The sequence below is a fragment of the Gigantopelta aegis genome, chromosome 5 (genome assembly GCF_016097555.1).
Source record: "Gigantopelta aegis isolate Gae_Host chromosome 5, Gae_host_genome, whole genome shotgun sequence".
NCBI lineage: Eukaryota > Metazoa > Mollusca > Gastropoda > Neomphalida > Peltospiridae > Gigantopelta > Gigantopelta aegis.
Window position 1 is genome coordinate 5,988,146 of NC_054703.1, and position 11,554 is coordinate 5,999,699.

The window sequence follows — 11,554 nt, forward strand, 5'->3', positions numbered from 1 at the left end:
TAGCTGTCATTATGCAACTTGGAAATAGCACCTTCAATACCGGTATAATAGACCACACACTCAGAATGGTTCTTGACAGCTGTTCTCAAAAGTTACTTATAAATGTCTACACATATTTTGTTTTGGAGAGGGATAGGGGTAAACCATTATCAGAAACGGCCCTCACATACTGTAACAGCAATGGAATTGGCACGTTGACCAAACATTTTTATAGTCTGTTCCAATAAAGTGCATAAATCACCTGTTTACTGACATCTTTCTTTTAAATGGACATTTCTGAGTTTGCTGCAATTTTTAAGATGTTATCGACTAACAGAGACTTTTTAACGATTATAATTACATATCAAATATATTTTCCTGCATAATATATCAGTGGCTATATATTAAAAGTCTTTCTGATCGTTCTAATGCTTGTACTAGATTAAATTAAATTTTATTTCTTAAAATAAATGTTTTCGGACGTACGAAATTATTTGGAAACAAAATCCAGTTTGGGCTTCTTACAAATATTAAGACGACCAGAAACACATTGAACATACAGACACTGATATTCTAAACAAGAAAATCTATTTAATATGTAAGTTTAATCGTAGAAATATTTTATTAGTTGGAAACATCTTACAATGCAGCAGACTCAGGAATATCCCTTTAATTTCAAGAGTAAACACCACTTTGTACATCAATGAGAGCCAAAACAAGTAAATGCTAAATTAGGTAGACTATCATTAAACAGATATTTACAAAATGTTTACTCGTCAGTTTAATATGTAAGAAATAATCGATGAAAATCATTTGTATTCTATTTCCGACAGTAATTTGTTTTTAGACGTAGGTACGATTCCTATGACAATCATTTTAATCTGAGCTGGTATTGTGGTATTGATCGAAGAAGACAGATGTGACAATAATTTCCGAAAACACCTGTGATATCGAGTCATGAAAACTGCTGTAACACGACGTTTCTAGTGCGTTAGTTGGAGTTTCCTCCAGCGTTGTTCTATACGTTATATAATATGTGTTACAATAACATATATTAGAACAACGCTAGAGGACACTCTAGTTTCTATTATGTGGGCATCACGGACTTTCTATACGTTATATATTATGTGTTACAATAACATGTATTAGAACAACGCTAGAAGACACTCTAGTTTCTATTATGTGGCCATCACGGACTTTCTATACGTTATATATTATGCGTCACAATAACATATATTAGAACAACGCTAGAGGACACTCTAGTTTCTAGGTTGTGGGCATCACAGACGTTTTATACGCCCGTATATGATGGGTCGTATTATGATATGGCGTTGTCCAATCTAATTATAATAAGCTCCACTGGTTAAATAGTATTACCTGTGGATCTAACAGCACCCCTTTGGAGCTCATGTCCAGTTGTCCTTTCATTCGACCAATCAAAACCTTACTTGCAAAATCATTGTCAGTGAATTGAAAAGAATTTGAAAACATTCGGGATTAGGCCGAGGATATACGAAATGATTCGGGTGAATTACGAAGTATGCCGGAAACTAATTTCAATATAAAATTTTATATAAAATTCGTTTCAAGACGAAAACCCCCCATAGAAAACGTGATGGTATAGCCATAACATCTGTTTATACTAGTATACAATCCAGAGTTTATTACTGCAATTTTATCCCTGTTTTTTAATGTTGAAATAGACCAACAAGTTCGCCTATTGCATAAATAGTCTCGCCCGATATTTTTAGAATTTGTATGCTCCCGAAAAACGCTATAAAAGGCGAAGTGTAATTAGTCGATATTTAAATTGTTATTTATAGATGAAATGTCACCTGGATATGGGAGTCCACGCAATGCTACTAGATCTACTGGTAGACCAGTAGAGCTAATTTTAATCAGATTGGACGTTGTCCGTCCGTTGGGCCGGACGTAGCCCAGTGGTAAAGCGCTTGCTCGATCCGCGGTCGGTTTGGGCTATTTTTCGTTCCAACCAATACACCACGACTGGTATATCAAAGGCTGTGGTATGTACTACCCTGTCTGTGGGATGATGCATATAAACGATCCCTTGCTGCTAATCGAAAAGAATAGCCCATGAAGTGGTGACATTGGGTTTCCTCTCTCAATATCGGTGTGGTCCTTAACCATATGTCTTACGTCATATAACTTTAAATAAAATGTGTTGAGTGCGTAGTTAAATAAATAATTTCCTTCCTTGTCCGTCCGTCAAAACGTCCGTCCGTCCATCTGCCCGTCTGTTAATGTTTCCTTGTCCGGACCATATCTTGCATACAGATGCATACAGGACCATCAAACCTCAACTTGGGATGGCGGTGTGTCGCGTACTAGGTAACTGTGACCTAGTTTCACGGTCAACTGCACATAACAGTAAGTCGTTGTCCGGACCGTATCTTGCATACAGATGGATACAGGGAAATCAAACCTCAACTTGGGATGGCGGTGTGTCGCATACTATCACTAGGTCAATGTGACCTACTTTTCACGGTCAACTGCACATAACAGTAAATCATTGTCCGGACCGTATCTTGCATACAGATGCATACAGGACCATCAGACCAGGAGCAACTTGGCATGGTGGTTAGTCCCAAACAAACTGTTCATCCATCCAGCTGTAACAAATTCACATAATTAGAACTGAATCATGCGTATCTATGGTTTTCCATCAAACTCACGACGGGCGTATCATGTACCTCACCGGTACTCTTGTTTTGATTGTCTATGGTTTTCCATCAAACTCATGACGGGCGTATCATGTACCTCACCGGTACTCTTGTTTTGATTGTCTATGGTTTTCCATCAAACTCATGACAGGCGTATCATGTACCTCACCGGCACTCTTATTCTGATTATCTATGGTTTTCAATCAAACTCATGACGGGCGTATCATGTACCTCACCGGTACTCTTCTTGTGATTGTCTATGGTTTTCCATCAAACTCATGACGGGCGTATCATGTACCTCACCGGTAATCGTGTTGTGATTGTCTATGGTTTTCCATCAAACTCATGACGGGCGTATCATGTACCTCACCGGTAATCGTGTTGTGATTGTCTATGGTTTTCCATCAAACTCATGACGGGCGTATCATGTACCTCACCGGTAATGTTTTTCTTATTGTCTATGGTTTTTCATCAAACTCATGACGGGGGGTATGGTGGGGTGGGAGAGGGGTCCGGACTTTTTGTTTTGCGCTAACGATTTTAATAACCTCAAGCACTTTGGTCCATTAATTTCTTTAACTTATGTCCGTACTTATATTTAACTAAGGTTCAAGCACGTTGACCTGGGCACACATATCACCTCAGCTATTTGGGCTGTCTGTCAAGACAGTGGGTTAGTTGTTCGGTGTTGTTAGTGGTGGTTAGTGAGAGAGAATCCAAAAGGGTAGCCCATTCCGTAGTAGCGTGCATGAGCTACTAACTATCGCCACACTGGATACCCCTACCAATAATGCATGGAGGGCGAAACCATTGAGGTTCCGACCACCCCCACCCCCACCCCACCCTTGCTCACCTACCAAGCAACACGAAAGACAAAAATGCATGGGTATATTAACTATTATCCTGTTCAATTATTTAGACCCAAAGTTTTTTGCAAATGTTACGTTTATTTCCTATTTGATATTTGTTTTCTTTGCACTTACATGAAAACAAACCCAAACCCCGACAGGTTTTATATATAAATCATCATATAAAATGCACGAAGTTGACTTAATTCCACTTTTTAAAAATCTCTGTGTCTTTTGAATGCACGTTATTTCTCCTATAAATAACTAAGGTCATTTGCATATCAAAACATTGGGATCTGAGGCTACGTGAAGGCCATTATAGCTTGTTTCACTAAATCAAGGTTATTATTGTTTTGCAGTGTGTAACAGCATTGTCTAATCTTTCCGTTAAACATAGATGTAAACAAACAGAACATGTAACCCTTTCTTGTAGGTGCATTATATTTAATAAATTAGCTAATGTATTATGTATTTTTATTTTATTATATCACTTATATATTAGCATACCATACCTAACCTAACACAACTGAGGTGTAGCACAGTAATAAACACAAATCACCTCACACACCGCAGGAATGTGCTTTCCAAATTTATAAACACATTTAATGCAGGGCCGGACCCAGAAGACCGGGGGGGGGGGGGGATAAAATGTCAAAGGCCACCAACATCAAATAATAATAAAAATGTTATTTAATTTGCCTCTAAATTGGGAACTCATACGTATATATATATATATATATATATATATATATATATAGTATTTAGGGTGGTGCTAGGGGCTGGGGTTTGGGGGTGGGGTGTTACATTTGTAATGCGAAAACCCCAAAGGGCTATTGTTCGGACTCGTATGGGTTCAACCACTTTTTCATCCCGCAGACACAGCCCTGAATGTTCAAAATACGATAGCATTGCTTGGTCAATAACATCATTATTTCTATCTATGACTGCACGTGCTATTTTAGCAATGTGTAAACCACGTTAAATACAAGTTAGGTAGGATATATAAATTCATTGAAAATGTAGTAGTCGACATTCTTGTTACTGTTATTTGAGGAAAAATATGGGTAAATCGAAAAACACTTCAATTGATGTAAAATTGTGTATTAAGAACGTTTTCGATTATTTTGAAGATGAATATCAGCGCAGTAGACCTAGGTATGCTTCTTATCGAATTGTCGATCGAGTTGCCGCTGCACTTAAAGTTTCGGTTTCAACAGTAAAAAGAACTGTGAAAAATCTAAGCTCTACGAATCAAGCACAGAAATCACTGCTAAAAAACGCGACCGAAAACTCATCGATTTATTTGATAAAGATGTTATTAGACGACGAGTATACAGATTTTATAGAGAGTGCGAATTACCTACATTACATAAGATTAACGTGGCTTTAAGGGAGGAATGTGGAATCAACATATCCATATCAACTTTACGAAGAACACTCCATGACCTCGATTTTAAATACCAACATACGTCTACAACCGGAAAAGTGATTTTTGAGGACGCCAATATATCAGACAGGAGACTGTCCTATCTCCATGAAATATCCAGTTTACGAGAACAGGGGTATTTAATAGTGTATCAAGATGAGACCTGGGTGAATGTCAACCACACAACATCCCACACTGGACAGATATCCACCCTGGCACAAGTACCGCCAATCACCTGCCGAAATCAGACGCTGCTGATCGAGTTCCTAAACTCTGTTCGGTGACTGGGAAGGGAAAAAGACTTATTATTTGTCATGCTGGCTGTGATAGATAGATGGCTGTGAATTGATCTTTGAGGCTAAAAAAACAGACGGAGACTATCATGGTGATATCAATCACGACAATTTCATCAAATGGTTTGAAGAACAACTTATGCCTTCTCTACCAGAACCTTCTGCTATCGTCATGGATAACGCAAGCTACCACAACAAATTAACTGAGATTACACGATGTCCTGCACTAAACGCTAAAAAGAAAGAAATTCATTCGTGGCTACGAAACAAAAATATACCTTTTGAGAGTAACATGACAAAGCCAGTTCTTTATGAACTTGTGAAAAGTAACAAATGTGCAAAGCAATTTGTTACTGATGATATTGCTGAACGCCATGGGCACTTGTGTCTAAGACTGTCGCCAAGACATTCTGAATTCAATCCGATATAACTGATCTGGTGTCAAGTCAAAGGGCACATAGCTCGTCATAATGATGGTAAAATGACCACGGTGCGGAGAGAACTTGCACATGCATTGAACTCTGTCACACCTACACACTTCTCTGACGCAGTTAAACATGTAATAAAGATCGAAGAAGATTTCAGAAAACAAAATAGTTTTATAAGAAATAAAATACCCCCTGTGATAGTCCCCCTTAACGAAGATAGTGATGAAGAAATGAGTTCGTAGACTGATTAAGTTATTTCTCCATACCCATCAGGAGTATTACTTTAATGTACGCATGAACTCTTTAGCACTAAAAACAATTTATTTCCATATCATTCACTATCAAACAACCTAACAACCTATAAACTAATCGACTAGAAATGCATATAGACTACACATACATACGAGAGAAATTTTTATTTAACGACACACTCAACGCATTTGATATACGTGTATGTGGCGTCAGACAAAACAGTTAAGGAGCATTATGACAGTGAGAAAGAAACTCGCTACCGCCACATGGGCCACTGTTTCCAATAAGCAATTTTGATAAGCAATAAAGGACGTTTTATATGCACCATCCCATAGACAGGATAGCACATACCACAGCCTTTATACATCAGTTGTGGTGCACAGGCTGGAACTAGACACAACCCAATGTGTTCACCATGTGGGATCGATCAGTCGACCTACCATGAGCGAACGCTTTACCTCTGACCTACGTCCCGCTCCATATACAAAAGAAGCCTTAAGTGGGGTTGGGGTTGTGCAGAGGGTCACACCTCCACCAATCGCATGCATACCATATTCTTCTCTCTCTCTCTCCCTATAACCATATAACCATAGATTAAAATATGTTGAATGCGTCGTTACATAAATGAGGTCGCTCTCTCTCTCTCTCTCTCTCTCTCTCTCTCTCTCTCTCTCTCTCTCTCTCTCTCTCTCTCTCTCTCTCTCTCTCTCTGTCTGTCTGTCTGTCTGTCTCTCCCTTCAGCGCGCGCGCTTGTGTATTCCACAATATAATTATAATATTTGATACATATTTTTTTTCAAACTGAGGTTTTGTCACTTGAACTCCCCACCTGAATCCGCGCCTGCTTCATGTTTACAGATATTTTCTTAAATATAGGTCATACTACGATTTGTGCGGATAGGACGATAGAACCGAACATTAGTTTGAAACGCACTATAGAATGATGCTTTTGATATGGAAATGACCTTAGTTATTTATAGGAGAAATAACGTGCATTCAAAAGACACAGAGATTTAAAAAAAAGGGAATTAAGTCAACTTCGTGCATTTTATATGATGATTTGTATATAACACCTGTCGGGGTTTGGGTTTGTTTTCATGTAAATGCAAAGAAAACAAATATCGAATAGGAAATAAACGTAACTTTGCAAAAATCTTTGGGTCTAAATAATTGAACAGGATAATAGTTACTGTATACACACTACATACATTTCCTTATTCTGTGTCCTCCAGCTTAGAAAGTGTTCGCTGAAATAACTGAACTCAACTGAAAAAGCTATTGTTATCTCATGTGTGACGTTACAATAAAACACACACTAACTCTATTGTTATCTCAGGTGTGACGTTACTATAAAACACACACTAACTCTATTGTTATCTCATGTGTGACGTTACTATTAAACACACACTAACCCTATTGTTATCTCATGTGTGACGTTACTATTAAACACACACTAACCCTATTGTTATCTCATGTGTGACGTTACTATAAAACAAACACTAACCCTATTGTTATCTCATGTGTGACGTTGCTATTAAACGCACACTAACCCTATTGTTCTCTCATGTGTGACGTTACTATTAAACACACACTAACCCTATTGTTCTCTCGTGTGTGACGTTACTATTAAACACACACTAACCGTATTGTTATCTCATGTGTGACGTTCGTATAACAACACACTAACCGTATTGTTATCTTACGTGTGATGTTACTATAAAGAACACACTAACCCTATTGGCATCTCACGTATGACGTTGCTATCAAACACACTAACCCAATTGTTATCTCATGTGTGACGTTGCTGTAAAACGCACACTAACCATATTGTTATCTCACTCGTTACGTTGATGTAAAACACACACTAACCCTATATTTTTCTCATGTGTGACTTTACTATTAAACACACACACTAACCCTATTGTTATCTCATGTGTGACGTTGATGTAAAACACACACTAACCCTATTGTTTTCTCATGTGTGACTTTACTATTAAACACACACACTTACCCTATTGTTATCTCACTCGTGACGTTGATGTAAAACACACACTAACCCTATTGTTATCTCATGTGTGACGTTGCTATAAAACACACACTAACCCATGACCTCGGTGTCATAAGCCTGGTACCAACTCCCACCCAGAGCGAGTTTTAATAACTCAGTGGGTAGGTGTAAGACCATACTAACCACTAACAATTAACTCTCAGTCCTGGACAGAAAGCCCAGATAGATGAGGTGTGTGATAGCAGTAGGTGTGTGCCCAGGACAGCGTGAGTGAAACTTAATTGAAGAGAAACACGAAAATAAGTTGAAATGAAATGAAATATGCCCTGTATTGAACCTGTGGTTTATTTATCTTCAACCAGATCGATCACTGCCAGTGGGACCATTGGGCTATTTTCTATTTCCATCCAGTGCACCACGACTTGTATATCAAAGGCCGTGGTTTGTGCTATCCTATCTGTGAAATAGCACATATAAAAGTGGTGTTGTTAAGCAAAACAAACTTTTAACTTTTTTAATCGAGGCAGCTTCTATGCAAGGATTTACGATAGTAGAGTTCTTTTGCCAGTAAGGCCAGCTAAGCTGAAGCGTACTCCCAACCTCCAACTCCATTTATCATTCGACCATTTCGAGATTTCCATAAAACGTTATCCTTTGCTTTGTCCTGTCGAAATAATCTAAGGATAAAGTGTTGTCAAGTTCATCAATAGCAAACCTGCATTAGCCCCGCATTGCACGATAATTGTCAAACATGTTACAAGAAATATTCCAGGTACCCATAATTCTGGAAATGTATTAACAGCCAGTAAGACTGTGGAATATATTGGATATGTCACGAAGGACACCATTGCTATGGAGACAACATATCTGGTGAACTGTATGTCGGGTTTACAGCCCTTATCGAGAACACTGTGTGGTGTGGGGTAGTCTGATGTCGCCCATGTTGTCTTCTTCAGGATCTGTTGAATGCTGGCGACCAGGTACGCCATTCCAGCTAAGGGCAGGACGTGCAGTAGTAACACCAGAATGATCTGCAGAAGCAGAGAGCTTTCGTATCCCAGGACCAGACTCTGTGAGCCGTACACGAGACAGGCGCATATGGAAATCACACACACTGCGGTATACACTGGTATCCATCTTCCAGGAACCACTCTATCCCATGGCTCGCTGACCACTCTGCAAACAGATGATTCGAGCAGAGTCCTTTCCGCGATTAAGGCGATCATTTTGCAGAAGCTGGACTCGAGGGAAGACGACACTATGAGAGCGCACAGGGTGCCGAGATTCGGAAGGTGGTTCTCCAGAATGAGGAACAGAGAGACCAGGTCGAAGCAGTCAACCACTGACAGCGGGACGAGGTATACGGCTGACGGGAGTTTCCTCTTTCGTAGCAGCAGAACAATCGCTAAGCAGTTTCCACAGACACCGAGCAAGATGAAGATCTTGATTACAGGAAGGTATTCGTGTTGCAGTTTGAGATACATAGTATTCAGAAGATGTCACTTGCGGTCAATAGATTTCGTGTGTAGAGCTTGGCTAATCTACAAAATACATGTTTCAACACGTTTGTCAAACGGATCCCATTCATGTTGCAATTGTTTATATATATATATATATATATATATAATTCAATATGCACGCATACATGTACACAAACACACACACACACACACACACACACACACACACACACACACACACACACATACACATGTCCCTTATACATGAAACAGTAGTGTCATTAATGCCAAGAATTCCATTAATATTGCAGTTCCATATATATATATATCTATATATATATATATATAATTCAACATATACATTCAAACACGCACGCGCACGCACACATGCACACACATACACACACAATTCCCAAAAAGTAAATTCTCAAAAAAACATTTTCAGAATATGAGTGAACACTCCATCCATTCAAAATATTTTACAAATGGCATCATTCTTAGAGGTCAGACGTATAGAAATGCATTTTTCACCTATCAAAGTAATGTTCGATCTCTCCACTGTAAACCCCATTCAGAGTAAATTATCATATGCTAGTATCAACAAATATCGACATTATTTCCTAACAAATGTCAAGCAGTGATGGAAATAAGAAAACAATTTCAACTACAAAATCTACTTGTCCGCCAACATTTCCACTTGTCCATCTATGTAGGACAGGAAGTGGACGCAGAAGGAAAAGTTGAAGCCCTGGGCTTTTCTTTTTAGACCAATTCGCTTGTTACTCTTCACTGCAGATTGCATGTAACTTCGTGACTAGGGTGACTACAACATATTGTAGAATGTTTTAGTCGAGATAGTTTCAGCGTAAAACAAAGTAATACAAAATGTGTTTTTTGTTTAGGATTCAATGAAAACCAGTTAAATTGTTCTCGAGCACGTTCCCTTCAGAACACAGCACTGGTTTTCAACTTTCACCTTTAGCTGAAAGCCTGGAAATAATTGTTTGGTGGTGCTTGTCGAAATCTCCTGTCATAACTGAAAATGTGTGTCACCAAATGTTAAAATAATGTTACTGTTGTCCTTTATTAATCATGTACTGTTACATATACTAGTACAAACAAGTTTACATGATGCAGTGAATCTCCTCTAAACAGTACCCTAAACCCATGGACCATGGGTATCCAGTTTACAGAGGTGGGGGTTGAGGTAAAAGTCTTTGTTGTATTCTCTTCAGTATTATATATGGAAAAAGTAATAAAACTGTTAAATAACAACTACACTCAAATGTGGATAAAAATGATGCAATTTAAAAACATTTAGCTTGGAGGTGGGTGTGCGTTTTCATCATCAAACAAGTGAATTATTTATGTTATTTATGTCAGCCGAGATGTTCCGAGTGGGGAATTTGGAACTCAATTGCGACTCAAGGTATTCCGAATATTCACAAGCTAAGACTATTGTGTTATCAAGACCATGTTTATTTAACTCACAAACCACGATATTTGTATAACATTTTGCGATGAGAAACCGCCGATTTTTTTTTTTTTTTTTTTTTTTTTTTTTTTGTAAAAGAATATTTTACCTGTCCGCCGGATAACCACTAAGGTAAATTGTGTAAATTTCCACTTGTCGGGACAAACGGACACGTGCTTATTTGGAACACTGCCAAGTAATAAAGGATCTCCTCTGGAGAGGTTGTCGTCCTGTAGACGAGACGGTAGATAAAGATTCACAGAATCAACCACTATTTTGCCACATGCCCGTTCGATAGAGATACGACCTTGATAGCAGATAACAGTTTTGATAGCAGATAACAGTTTTGTCGTTCAGATTAAATCATTAGAACGGAATAAGCTAGACAGACAAGACGAAGCAGTATCCGACATGAGACAGATTAATCACCGAGTTTCGTTCAGACAGCATGTTGGGGCTAACAAGGACACTGGTGCTGACGCTATCTGGGACACAGTTGGGGCTAGCAGGGACACTGGTGGTGGCACTATCTGGGACACAGTTGGGGCTAACAGGGACACTGGTGGTGGCGCTATCTGGGACACAGCTGGGGCTAACAGGGACACTGGTGGTGGCGCTATCTGGAACACAGTTGGTTCTAACAAGGACACTGGTGATGGCGCTATCTGATACACAGTTGGGGCTAACAGGGACATCGGTGCT